The sequence below is a fragment of the Bos indicus x Bos taurus genome, chromosome 24 (genome assembly GCF_003369695.1).
Source record: "Bos indicus x Bos taurus breed Angus x Brahman F1 hybrid chromosome 24, Bos_hybrid_MaternalHap_v2.0, whole genome shotgun sequence".
Lineage (NCBI taxonomy): Eukaryota > Metazoa > Chordata > Mammalia > Artiodactyla > Bovidae > Bos > Bos indicus x Bos taurus.
This window is the reverse complement of record NC_040099.1, coordinates 32,476,617-32,488,738: the sequence shown is the minus strand read 5'-3', so window position 1 is coordinate 32,488,738 and position 12,122 is coordinate 32,476,617. Positions and strand designations below refer to the sequence as shown.

Genomic DNA, 12,122 nt, shown 5'->3' with positions numbered 1-12,122 from the left:
ACGGATTTAATGTAACAATCTCTTTACAAATTCACAGAAAAAGAAAAATGCATTAGGATAACAGTGGTTACTTCTTACAGTGAAGTTATGAATGGCTTTGATTGTCTTTTGACAGTTATGCTTTCTGAACTCCCTACAATATAACAGCATTTAATCCTTATAAGAAAAGTTACTGAAGATATAAAACAAAAAATCTTGTCAAATTAAATGGACATTTCATCATAGGTGATTTTTTATATATATTTTAGCGAGACAAGTACATTTTATAAGAAGTGACAATCTACTTTTGCTGGCATAAGAGATGGCACAAAAAAATGTTCATTTAATATTTTTCTCCTGTTTTTCAAGAATGAATCAAAGAACACTTGAAGTATCTTCAGAACATACTAGAAGTTGTTTAATGTTACCTTGGGTTCTTACCATACTGGGTTTACAGAAAAAAAGTTGTAAAGTTTTTCAACTTCTGTATAATAAATATGAAAAAGGTACAGTCAAGTCTATTATTTATTTAACAGTCCACAGTAATATTCATATATTCAATAATATCATATTCACCACAACAGTTACTGATAAGTGCTGGAACTGAGATTAAGAATTATTCAAAGGTTTGGGAATTCCCTGGTGGTCCGGTGATTAGGACTGCTGGGGCCTAGGTTCAATCCCTGGTCAGAGAACGAAGATCCTGAAAGTCGAGGGGCATGGTCAAAAAAAAAAATTATTCAAAGGTTGCAAAGTACCCAAGGACAGAAACTGCTACAGGCACTGGAGGTATCACACAGTCGCTGCCCTCCAGACAGGGCACACATGTGCTCGGTCACACCAACATGTGCCAAGTACAGTAATAAGCAAGGGACAGTGGCTGTCCAGAGGACAAAGTGGGTGACTAGCCCTTTACCTGCATTAGTGAAGGAAGGAACCACAGAGAAAGTGAAATTCAAGCTGGGACTTGAAGACTGAGGAGGTCACCAAGACCAGCAGGACAAAGGTTTCTGCCCCAGCTGGACAACTGTTACACCAGGAACAGTCTTGGGTGAAGATGTGATTCCATTTGGTCGTGGTGAGTTTGAGATTCCTGTCGAAAAAAGAGAGGGAGATGTCTGGTAAGCAACCAGCTTATACCAGCCTGAGCACAAGAAAACAGTTCTAGGGGAGAAGTACAATAGTCAGTACATTAGTGTTCATGAAAATCATGGGGGTAATCAGGACCTCTTACTGAAAGAAGAGCAAGAGTGAAGGGAAAGGAGGCCAGCAACTACGATGTAGCAAGAAAGATCTAAGCATGGATGGGGGGCGGGGTGGGGTGTTACCAGAAGAGGGTGGGAGTGTCAACCAAGAGAGGAGTTTCCGGGGGTTAGAAGGTGTGAAATGTCTAAGGAAGAGCAGGAACAAGGCCTGAAAACGCAGCTGATTTGGCAAGAAGAAGGTGAATTCAAGAATATTTCAAGTAGAAATGACAGACCCGCAAACAGACGGGGGTAAACTGAGGAGTAAAAGTGGGACGATGGGGAGAGAGTGCAGCAAACTCCTTTAGAGAGACTTTGTTTGAAGGGCTGGTGATAAGTTCCGTTTTCAGATTTTTAGATACCTGGGCATGTTCATAGCTGTGGGGCTAGAGCCAGGAGAGAGGAAAAGCTTGAAAGGCAGGAGAAAGAATGAAGATGAGAAAGATCCTAGAAGAGCCTGAAGTAGGTGGATGAAAAGCCCAAGGGGAGGATTAGCCTTGAAGAGAGGAAGCCCACACTAAGCCGGCTGGGGGTAGGGGTTAAAGGGCCAGTGGAGGCTGGGTAGATAGAGCTCCTTTCTGATGCTGACAACTTCCTGAGACACAGATTTTTAAGTACCTTAATAGGTGAGAGTAGTCTTAGTATGCGGAGAAGGCAATGGCACCCCACTCCAGTACTCTTGCCTGGAAAATCCCATGGATGGAGGAGCCTGGTGGGCTGCAGTCCATGGGGTCGACAGAGTCGGACACGACTGAGCAACTTCACTTTCACTTTTCACTTTCACGCATTGGAGAAGGAAATGGCAACCTACTCCAGTGTTCTTGCCTGGAGAATCCCAGGGACGGGAAGCCTGGTGGGCTGCTGTCTATGGGGTCGCACAGTCGGACATGACTGAAGCAACGTAGCAGCAGCAGTCTTAGTATGAGACAGGACAGCTGCTGACAGTGGGCTTGTGCGGGACGGGGTCGCCTCTCCTTTTCAAAACAATTTACCACCACATCCATTGAAACTAGCCGCTCTGTCCAAAGGCTAAGCAGACTCAAAGGTTTGCAACTGTTAACACTTGGCTTGGGACACAGTCAAATAAGCAAGACCTTGAGGATAAATCCCAAAATGCAAGCAGGCATTTCAACACTGTTCCTTTCTAAACTTCTGTTACTTTGGAAAGGAATGGTGAGGGGTGGCGGGGTGGGGGGACAGGAGAGGGGCCTGACAGGCTGACACTTTTTCCTTCTCCCTTAGTGGCTCTAACACCAAATCAGAGCAGCACAGCTCCAAAAATATCTGTAATTTAAAGACCAAGCAAACTTCTTAAAATGATAACAGTACTATTTAATTAGCCCAGTAAAACATGATCGTTATGTTCCTTTCTGCTATGCCGCAAACAAACTATCATATTCCAAACCAAGACATAAAAACATTTGTATTTTTTCTTAATCCAAGAACCATTATAAGGCAAAGTCTGCCACTATCTATGCATACCTGAAGATGCTAAATTCAATACATCTGTAGTAGCTAAAACTTCACTCAGGTTGGCATCTAGCCAGCATGGGCCAGGAAGGTGTCCACCGTGAAGTCCACAAGGAGCTGCAGTTTGTTCACCACCACTAGGCCAGCATCCCTTTCCCTTTCTCTTCTGTCACTGCGTTACTGTCAATAAACACTTCACTGAGGGCGGACCACGGTACAGGCACCGTTTTATTAGGTGGTGATACACTAATGAATAAAACCAGGCCTTGCATTAGGATAACTTTATGTTTTATCTATGTATTTTTATATTTAAAATATTTAAAAATATATGTTTATGTATTTATATTTAAAACATTTAAAAATATGTTTATGTTTTATCTATATATTTTTATATTTTATCCATATAAAACAAATTTATCTATGTATATTTTAATATATAGTACATATTAAATATATATAATATTTATATATATTTGGGGGCAGGCACCACACTGCAAGGCTTGCAGGATCTTAGTTCCCCAACCAGAGCTTGAACTTGGGCCATGGCACTGAAAATGCAAAGTCCTAACCACAGGACCACCAGGGAATTCCTGATAACTTATGTTATAGAAAAGTCAACTGTACAAATAAATTACTATCCACATTTCTCACGGTCTAACTTGCCATCTCCACTCCCAACTTCAACTAGTTCCCCTTAGTAAGCCTTCACAGCACCTCACGTTTGCCACAAACATTAGTCTGTAGGTGCTCGTGTGGTCATTTCTTTGTTCTCCCCATACTATACTAGAAACTTAATTAGAAAAAGGGCCCCAAGTCTATTATGTGTCCCCACTATATTTATCCCTAGTATCCAGCAAGGCACCTAGAACACAGCAAGCAACCAAACATTGAATGGATGGATGAATGGATGAACGTGGACTTAAGTTTTTCAAGATCAAAGCAACCAAGATAGACTGATAGGAAGGTCTAAAAGTAACGTGTTTATTATAAGTGGTACATTTTCATCCAGTGATCAAAAAATGAAGGTTTTTTCCTCCTTATATGCCACAAGATACTAAAATCACAGCAAAAAAAGGAAGATCTTTTAAAGTATACATTCCAGGATTATTGAGGATGATCACTGCTAATTGGATATTAATACATCTCTAACTTATGAATAATTTGTGGTTAACAGTTAACAAATAGAAGGGGGGAAAGTGCAGACAGTGACAGATTTTATGTTCTTTGGCTCCAAAATCACTGCAGCCCATGACTGAGCCATGAGATTAAAAGACCTTTGCTCTTTGGAAAGAAAACTATGACAAACCTATTAGAAAGCAGAGATATCACTTTGCCCACAAAGGTCCGCATAGTCAAAGTTATGGTTTTTCCAATGGTCATGTATGGATGTGACAGCTGGACCATAAAGAAGACTGAGTGCAGAAGAACTGATGCTTTCAAATTCTGGCACTGAAGAAGACCCTTGAGAGCCCTTGGACTTCAAGGGGATCAAACCAGTCAATCCTAAAGGAAATCAGTCCTGAATATTCATTGGAAGGACTGATACTTTGGCCACCTGATGTGAAGAGCCGACTCACTGGAAAAGACCCTGATGATGGGAAAAACTGAAGGCAGGAAGAGAAGGGGGTACCAGAGAACGAGATGGGTGGATAGCATCACCATCACTCATGACTCAATGGACATGAACTGGACAAAACTCCAGGAGATAGTAAAGGACAGGGAGGCCTGGGGTACTGCAGTCCATGGGGTCACAGAGTCGGACACAACTTAGTGAATGAACAACAGTTAACTTTAGAAAAAATACAAAAATCAAAGAATCCAAATTCAAATGTTGAATAGATGTTAAAAAATACTCTTTGGACTCAGGAGAGTTTATTTCAGAAAAGCACTGTCTCTGATGTTTAAGCCAAAAGAAGGACAAGTAAACCTTAGTGCATCTTATGAGACTAGATTTTGAACAACATTCTGTCAGTACACATAGTATAGATATTTTTCAGTATCACTTTGTGGATGTATTCAGCCATTCTTTTCACATACATGCAGCTCCAAACTCTTGTTTTTAAGATTAATTAACGAGATTTTAATGGCCAAGAAAATGTTCAAGAAAATAGACAAAAACATCTTAAGCTTCAAAAACTGGGAGACTAGAGGCCACTTTGCCTTGACTTCCCTCCTCCAAGGTTCACTGGGGAAGACAAGCTTCTAATTCTGAATTATTTTGTGGAAAGCAAATTTACATTTTGCTCTTGTATAAACACTCTGAGTGAAGTGAAAGTTGCTCAGTTGTGTCTGACTCTTTGCGACCCCATGGACGATACAGTCCATGAAATTCTCTAGGCCAGAATACTGGAGTGGGAAGCCTTTCCCTTCTCCAGGGGATCTTCCCACCCCAGGGATCAAACCCAGGTCTCCTGCAATTCAGGCGGATTCTTTACCAGCTGAGTCACAAGGGAAGCCTGTACATTACTTAATTAAACTGGTTCCTATACTTGATATCGGAGAAGGCAATGGCACCCCACTCCAGTACTCTTGCCTGGAAAATCCCATGGATGGAGGAGCCTGGTGGGCTGCAGTCCATGGGGTCGCTAATAGTCAGATACGACTGAGCGACTTCACTTTCACTTTTCACTTGCATGCCTTGGAGAAGGAAATGGCAACCCACTCCAGTGTTCTTGCCTGGAGAATCCCAGGAACGGGGGAGCCTGGTGGGCTGCCGTCTATGGGGTCGCACAGAGTCGGACATGACTGAAGTGACTTAGCAGCAGCAGCATACTTGATATACGCCACTAAATGTCCATTAATTACAGTGGATAAATTGTGGCTCTAACAACTCTGAAATCTTGGCAGAGAAACCCTAAAACTGTAACTTAAAGGGCAATCAACTCATTCAATTCAGTCAGAGGTCTGTTATGTTACAAACTGAATGTCTATTTTTCTTTACTATTCCAGCTGAACTTTTACAGAATCAAAAAAGAAAATTCCTAGAGAAATCAAAGACAGTAAAGTTCAATAATCAGAGCCAATTCACTCAAGTACCAGAAATTCAAAATATTAAATGATGTGCTTTGGGATTTCCCTGGCAGTCCAGTGGATAAGACTCTGTGCTCCCAGTGCAGAGGGGCTTGTGTTCAATCCCTGGCTGGGGAAACTAAGATCTCACATGCCACATGGTGCAATCTTACAAGAATAAAAAAAAAATTACCTTTCAAAAAAGTTCTTAAAGGTGTCTGAAGTTAAAATTCAAAGACATCCAAGGCTAACTTTATTAGATCACAAATACAGCAATGTTTAACGGGACATCATAAAATATCAGGAAAGCACGGTGATGCTCAAAAACTTAAACATAAAATTACCGGATGATCCAGCAACTCCACTTCTCTGAGAGTACGCCCAAAAGAACTCAAGGGACTCTTGAAAGAGATATCTGTTCACGATCACAGAAGGGTTCTTCACAACAGCCAAGAGGTGGAAGTTGTCCAAGTGCCCCCTGGCAGATGAATGGATAAGCAAAATGTACTACAAATGTACAATGGACTACTATTCAGCCTTAAAAAGGAATGAAATCCTGAAACGTGCCACAATAACGATGAAGCCAGAACACATTATTTGAAATAAGCCAGACACCAAAGGACAAATATGTGACTCCACTTATATAAGATATTTGGAGCAGACAAATTCATGTAGCCAAAAATTGAAATGGTGGTGAACAGAAGCTGGAAGAGAAGAAAATGGAGAGTTAGTGTTTAATGGGTACAGAGCTTCCATTTGGGATAAGAAAGTTCTAGAGACGGACAGAGACAGTGGCTACTGCATAATATATTTTAAAATGGCTAAGATTTTACGTTCTATGTAATTTACAATTTAAAAAAATGAGGAAGCATCTGAAATGAGTCTAACAAGTGCCAAATAGCTTTTGTACTAGTAAAAAGTCAAAGGAAGCCAACTATTCAAAACACCTTATGACTATGTTGTGATTATTTTTAAAATTCTCAGATATTGATTTTATGCTTGGTAATACATTATTAAAATATTTGAATTATACTGTATGCTAAGAATTTGAATAGTGAGAAAAATTAAATATTTATGAATATATTTTACAAACCAAGTCTTTAAAACCAAAAAAAAAAAAAAAAAAAAAACCCCAGCGTGCTCAGCACTGTATTCCAAAGTACTCAACTGCTTAATGGTATATTTTTTCCCCGATATTTTTCCAATACTATATTTTAATATAAGGAAAATATTTAAAAAGTGACTATTAAAACATGACAACAGAAATAAAATAGCTTTGCTCCCATGGACAGAGGAGCCTGGTAGGCTGAGGTCCATGGGGTCACTAGAGTCGGACACAAGTGAGCGACTTCACCTTCACTTTTCACTTTCATGCATTGGAGAAGGAAATGGCAACCCACTCCGGTGTTCTTGCCTGGAGAATCCCAGGGACAGGGGAGCCTGGTGGGCTGCAGTCTACGGGGTCGCACAGAGTCGGACATGACTGAAGTGACTTAGCAGCAGCAGCTATCAATCTTATTAGTTCCTAGCAAACAATTATTAAGTTCTTTTATATTCTATATCCCAGGTATATGTGTGTATATACCTATTTGTACACAGGTGTATACAAACATATATGTATAAAACTATGACATTTCTGCTAACACAAATAATTAAATGCATTTTTGCTTGTTTTAGAAATTTAGCCTTGGTAGACAGATTCATGGAGAAGGCAATGGCTCCCCCACTCCAGTACTCTTGCCTGGAAAATCCCATGGACAGAGGAACCTGGCGTGCTGCAGTCCATGGAGTCGCTAAGAGTTGTACAGGACTGAGCGACTTCACTTTGACTTTTCACCTTAATGCACTGGAAAAGGAAATGGCAACCCACTCCAGTGTTCTTGCCTGGAGAATCCCAGGGACGGGGGAGCCTCGTGGGCTGCCGTCTATGGGGTCGCACAGAGTCACACATGACTGAAGCAACTTAGCAGCAGCAGACAGATTCATATTTAATCTAACACCACTTTTAGAGATGAAGAAACTGAACAGCACGAAGGGTACTTGCTAAGGGTATGACTTTACCAGCCACAACCAGAATTTAGAACTTCTAGTCAAGGGGTGAAATATTATTAATGCTATATACTTCATAAAACTCAATTCAGCCTCTAAAATTAAAGGTCCCTGATCCTAGTTATTGTTCACATGTGTGAACACCAAGGAAGCTGAATCTGAATTTTAGCTTAATCCTCTCATTTTAAGAAGCTTTACTCATTGAAATAAGATATCCAAGATATGGCAATTTAAGGAAAATGACAGCAAATTTTAAAGTCATTTTAGGAAGCACCTGCCTCTTTCTTTTAAAAATATGAAATTAAGTTAAAAATCGCTTTGTTTTTAATTCAGTGAAACTTTCTAACTTCAACAGGACTCTGTACCCAGATCAAAAGCATCATCCTTTTTGCAGGAGAAATGAGAGACACCTGGCTATAATTGTAGTATGTCTTACTACAGTTTGTAAGCCACTGAAATCAATGTAAAATGCCTATACCAAATTATATTTGACCTATTTACATTATCTTCTCTTATTCATATTCATTACATACCCATACTGACTTGGATGCCATACAGACATAATAAAAGAATAATCCTTCTTGCTATGATTTTTCTTCATTCAGTTGAAAATGCTAATGTTTAAAAGAACCGGTAAAAATTAAATAAGCTTCCCTGCTTTATGAAATTGATTAAACCTGAAATTGCTATGCATTTTATCTGCTTTTACAACCAAGAACTAACACTTACATTCATCCCTGATTTGAATCTGAACTTCATAGATTCTAAAAACTATTAACTATAGTTTCAAAATAGGTTGGACCCATAGAAGTCCACAAATTAGATGAATATAGTTTTATATAACAATAATATTCACCAAAAGAAGGCTGATCAACTACCACGTTCTAATGATAAAATTCCTTATATGTCAGATAAAGTGTATTTAAATGTATCCTATTTCCACATTTGAAAATTATCTTCCAAACCCTAATGAAATATACTGCATTACTGATCAGTTACCCACTATATGACCAGAACTTCTTCTTTAAAGGAAAACTTTAACCAAAGTAAAAATGTGGTTACCTTTCATTGTCACATGCTAGGAAACTGTACAGTTAAAGGCCACTTTCACTGTATAGCACAGGAATTCCCTGTTTGCTGGTTGATGAATATAGTGACTCAGAGTGACCTACTACATCCTCTTTAAGCGTTTAAAAAGTATTTCTTATACTTGCCTACGTTATTAGTGAAAGAGGACACATAAGTGAGAAAACCCTACATTTCTAGGGATCAAGAACATTCTATAAGATAATTATATGATATGATCACCAATATATTCTGTACAAAATGCACAAAAGTATCTTTTCTGAGCCCTTATTAATAACTTCTGAAAAGATCGGTATAAGCTTGTTGCTAATTATACTGCTAACACCTGTCCTTTTTTAGGATCTGGAAAGAATTTACAAATCAATAAAGTTCTAATTACCACCAGACTTGGCTAATTAACCACTTCAAATTTTTTTTACATGCCCTGGCTTTCTCCCCCATATGTTATTAGTTAAGATGATTTCTACTTTCTCCTACTTTTCTCAGTGAATACACATAATGTACAAAAGCTCAGCTCCTTGTAATAGCAAGAGGTAAGAAACTGTCAAAGCATGAAGATTGATATATTATGATTAAATACAGATGTGTCTAGGTAAAATAAAACCACATGAAGAAAAATTTTATTTTGTTAAATAGACAATGCATCATGTTATCATGCAAAAGAAACTGGCTGTATTTTTCTACCTAGTTGCTGGTTCCAAACAAGCATCATTTCCCTTTGCTTTGGGGAAAGAGTGGAAAAAGCAATGTTTTACAGAAATAACATTTAGCTGTTCTGAATTACAGGTGTAAGTGCTGTGCAAATAATACCTGCAAGGCTGAGAGCCTCCAGAGACAAGGATCAGCCACCCCACAACCTTTTACTGAGGAAAAACGAGATATTCAACAAGTGTCATCTGATAAACAGGCCCTGGCAAAACCCTACACTAATACACAACTGCTTCAGATAAATCTATTCAACTTGCAGCAGTTAACTCCTGTTTTGCCTATCAGTTGCTCAAGGCTAGAAGAAAAAGATACTTTCTAAAAAGGAACCATTACTGACAGTTTTCTCCCCTTTCTCCACCCACAGATTGTAGTAGGTAGAGCTCGTAGAGTAGAACTAGGGGAGGAAAAGAGGGTGGATTTTGTAACTATTCTGTAATTAACACCGAGACCTTTAAAATTTCAGCAGGGGGATCCAGAAACTATACCTACTACTCACTGCAAAAAACGTCCTTGCATCAGAGTCAGAACCCGAACACTCCTAAGCCATCAAAACAAATCGAAGTATTTTTCAAATTCTGAAATAAGAGGTGAGGACATTCTGAACTCTAAACCCAGAATGCATCAATTATAATATTACCATATGGCTGAGATTGTCAAGAAAAATACATCTCTGATTCTACCCACAAACACCTAATCACTAAATTTGCAACATTCTAACAGTCTAGTTTAACTTAATATCACATGCCAACGGTTCACTTCACTATCTGCATAAAGCTACGACTTTCACAACTAACATTAACTACATGAAGGCAACCCTTTTCAACGCCTCCTGCCAAACAGCAGGGCCACCGGGTAAATAAATCTTTGTTTCTATTCGGTTCAGTCGGTCAGTCATGTCCGACTCTTTGCGACCCACGACTGCAGCATTGTTTCTATTAGGCAGCTGCAATCTTTCATACTGTTTCTGAACTCCTTTGATGGTCTTTGGTGCTAGTGGGAACTGACCACGAGGCACACAGTGAGAAGGGTCACGTGAACAGCTCGTGACTTCCACTGTGAATCAACCCTCCTCAGGATAGTAGGAAACTCAAAGTTGGGATGCACACATCCAAGTACCTAGAAAGCACGCAGCTGATGACTTCTCAGGGAATGCACGAGACACCGGGACGAAGTCCTAACACCCAGAGTGGAAATGCCAACGTCTTACTACTTGCAACAACTTCCCTGCAGCGCCGGAGCAGCCAGGGACTTCGGGGCGGTCGAGGTCTGGGTCCGAGCCTGGTACCTCCAGACCCAGACTCTGCCCATCCTCGGAGACGTGCCCTCACTCCCCACCACGCGCGGACAGACCTCCCCCAGCACCATGCAGGGAAGAGCCCGCTTGCCCTGAAGCCGGCCCTAGGAAACTGACCTACGCGGTCACCCGGGTTCCAGATCTCCCGGGGTGGGGACCACAATCGCAGGCTGCCCGCGTCACGCCCAGGAGGCGGCCGTCACCTGGCTCGCACTCCCGGAAGACTCGCGGCCCCGCGGATCGTCGGTCTCGGGGATCCCAGCGCCCGGCGGAGCGCGAGGCCGCTTGGGACCACTCAGCGAGGTGGCACCGCCCCTCCGCGCTACCAGCCCCGCGAGCGCGCGCGCGCTCCGGTTTTATTTACGCCTTGCCCGGGCACCACGTGACCGGCGCGCGGGCCGTGTGGCGCGCTCGGCCCCCGGCCCCGCCCCCGGATGGTACGCCCCGCCCCCGACCTGGCACGCCCCGCCCCCAGCACGCTCCAGTCCCGCCCGGATCGCCGCGGATGGTTCCAGGATTTGCCAACTGCTGTCTGGAGGAACAAGGACTTCACGCTTCTTCCACACGCCCCGCCCCAAGAGAAGTACGGACCCTACTTCGAGGACACCCAAGAGCTGTGGCACGGAAAGGAAGCCCTCCAAGCCAAAGCAAATATATTTATAAATTCTCAGTGCATTACCCAGCTGCCCAGGTTTTTTCTTTTCTGCTTTGGTTGCGACTTTACTCGTGGGAACTTAATCGGCAGTGTAAATTAGCTGCACCTCTCTTTTCACATGTCACATGATGATCTTTAAATCCTATACAGGTGTAAGCATCTAAGATGGATATGAGTGCTGCTGCTGCTGCTAAGTCGCTTCAGTCGTGTCCGCCTCTGTGCGACCCCATAGACGGAAGCCCACCAGGCTCCCCCGTCCCTGGGATTCTCCAGGCAAGAGTACTGGAGTGGGTTGCCATTTCCTTCTCCAGTGCATGAAAGCGAAAAGTGAAAGTGAAGTTGCTCAGTCCTGCCCCCCCCCCCCCCCCATGGACTGCAGCCTACCAGGCTCCTCCGTCCATGGGATTTTCCAGGCAAGAGTACTGGAGTGGGGTGCCATTGCCTTCTCCGTGGATATGAGTAAGGTATGCTTAAAGAGAGATTTAAGTTTTCCTTCACTTCGTCCCCCCATCACACAGCTTTCATAGAGTCCATCTCTACGGACTCGCACAACAGGTCTAGCCAGAGTAGTTAATACATAGTCTATTATATGAAAGTACACACTGTAGTGTAATTACACCTTTTAAAA

The 12,122-nt window shown here is 41.7% G+C and overlaps 1 protein-coding gene across 7 annotated transcripts in view; it reads right to left on the bottom strand.

The window, feature by feature from the left end:
* OSBPL1A (oxysterol binding protein like 1A) overlaps positions 1-11,223 on the bottom strand; it is a 230,192-nt gene extending 218,969 nt beyond the window's left edge. The window contains exons 1-3 of one of the 7 annotated variants that reach the window (XM_027526164.1): positions 10,957-11,174; positions 6,047-6,180; positions 896-1,072 (exon numbers count right to left, since the gene is read on the bottom strand). The gene's annotated coding sequence lies outside the window, so the exon portion shown is untranslated. Of the gene's footprint in view, positions 1-895; positions 1,073-6,046; positions 6,407-10,956 lie in introns of all 7 variants that reach the window. The other 6 variants (XM_027526166.1, XM_027526161.1, XM_027526163.1 and 3 more) reach the window with 6 other exon arrangements.
* Between the last annotated feature and the right edge of the window lie 899 nt (positions 11,224-12,122).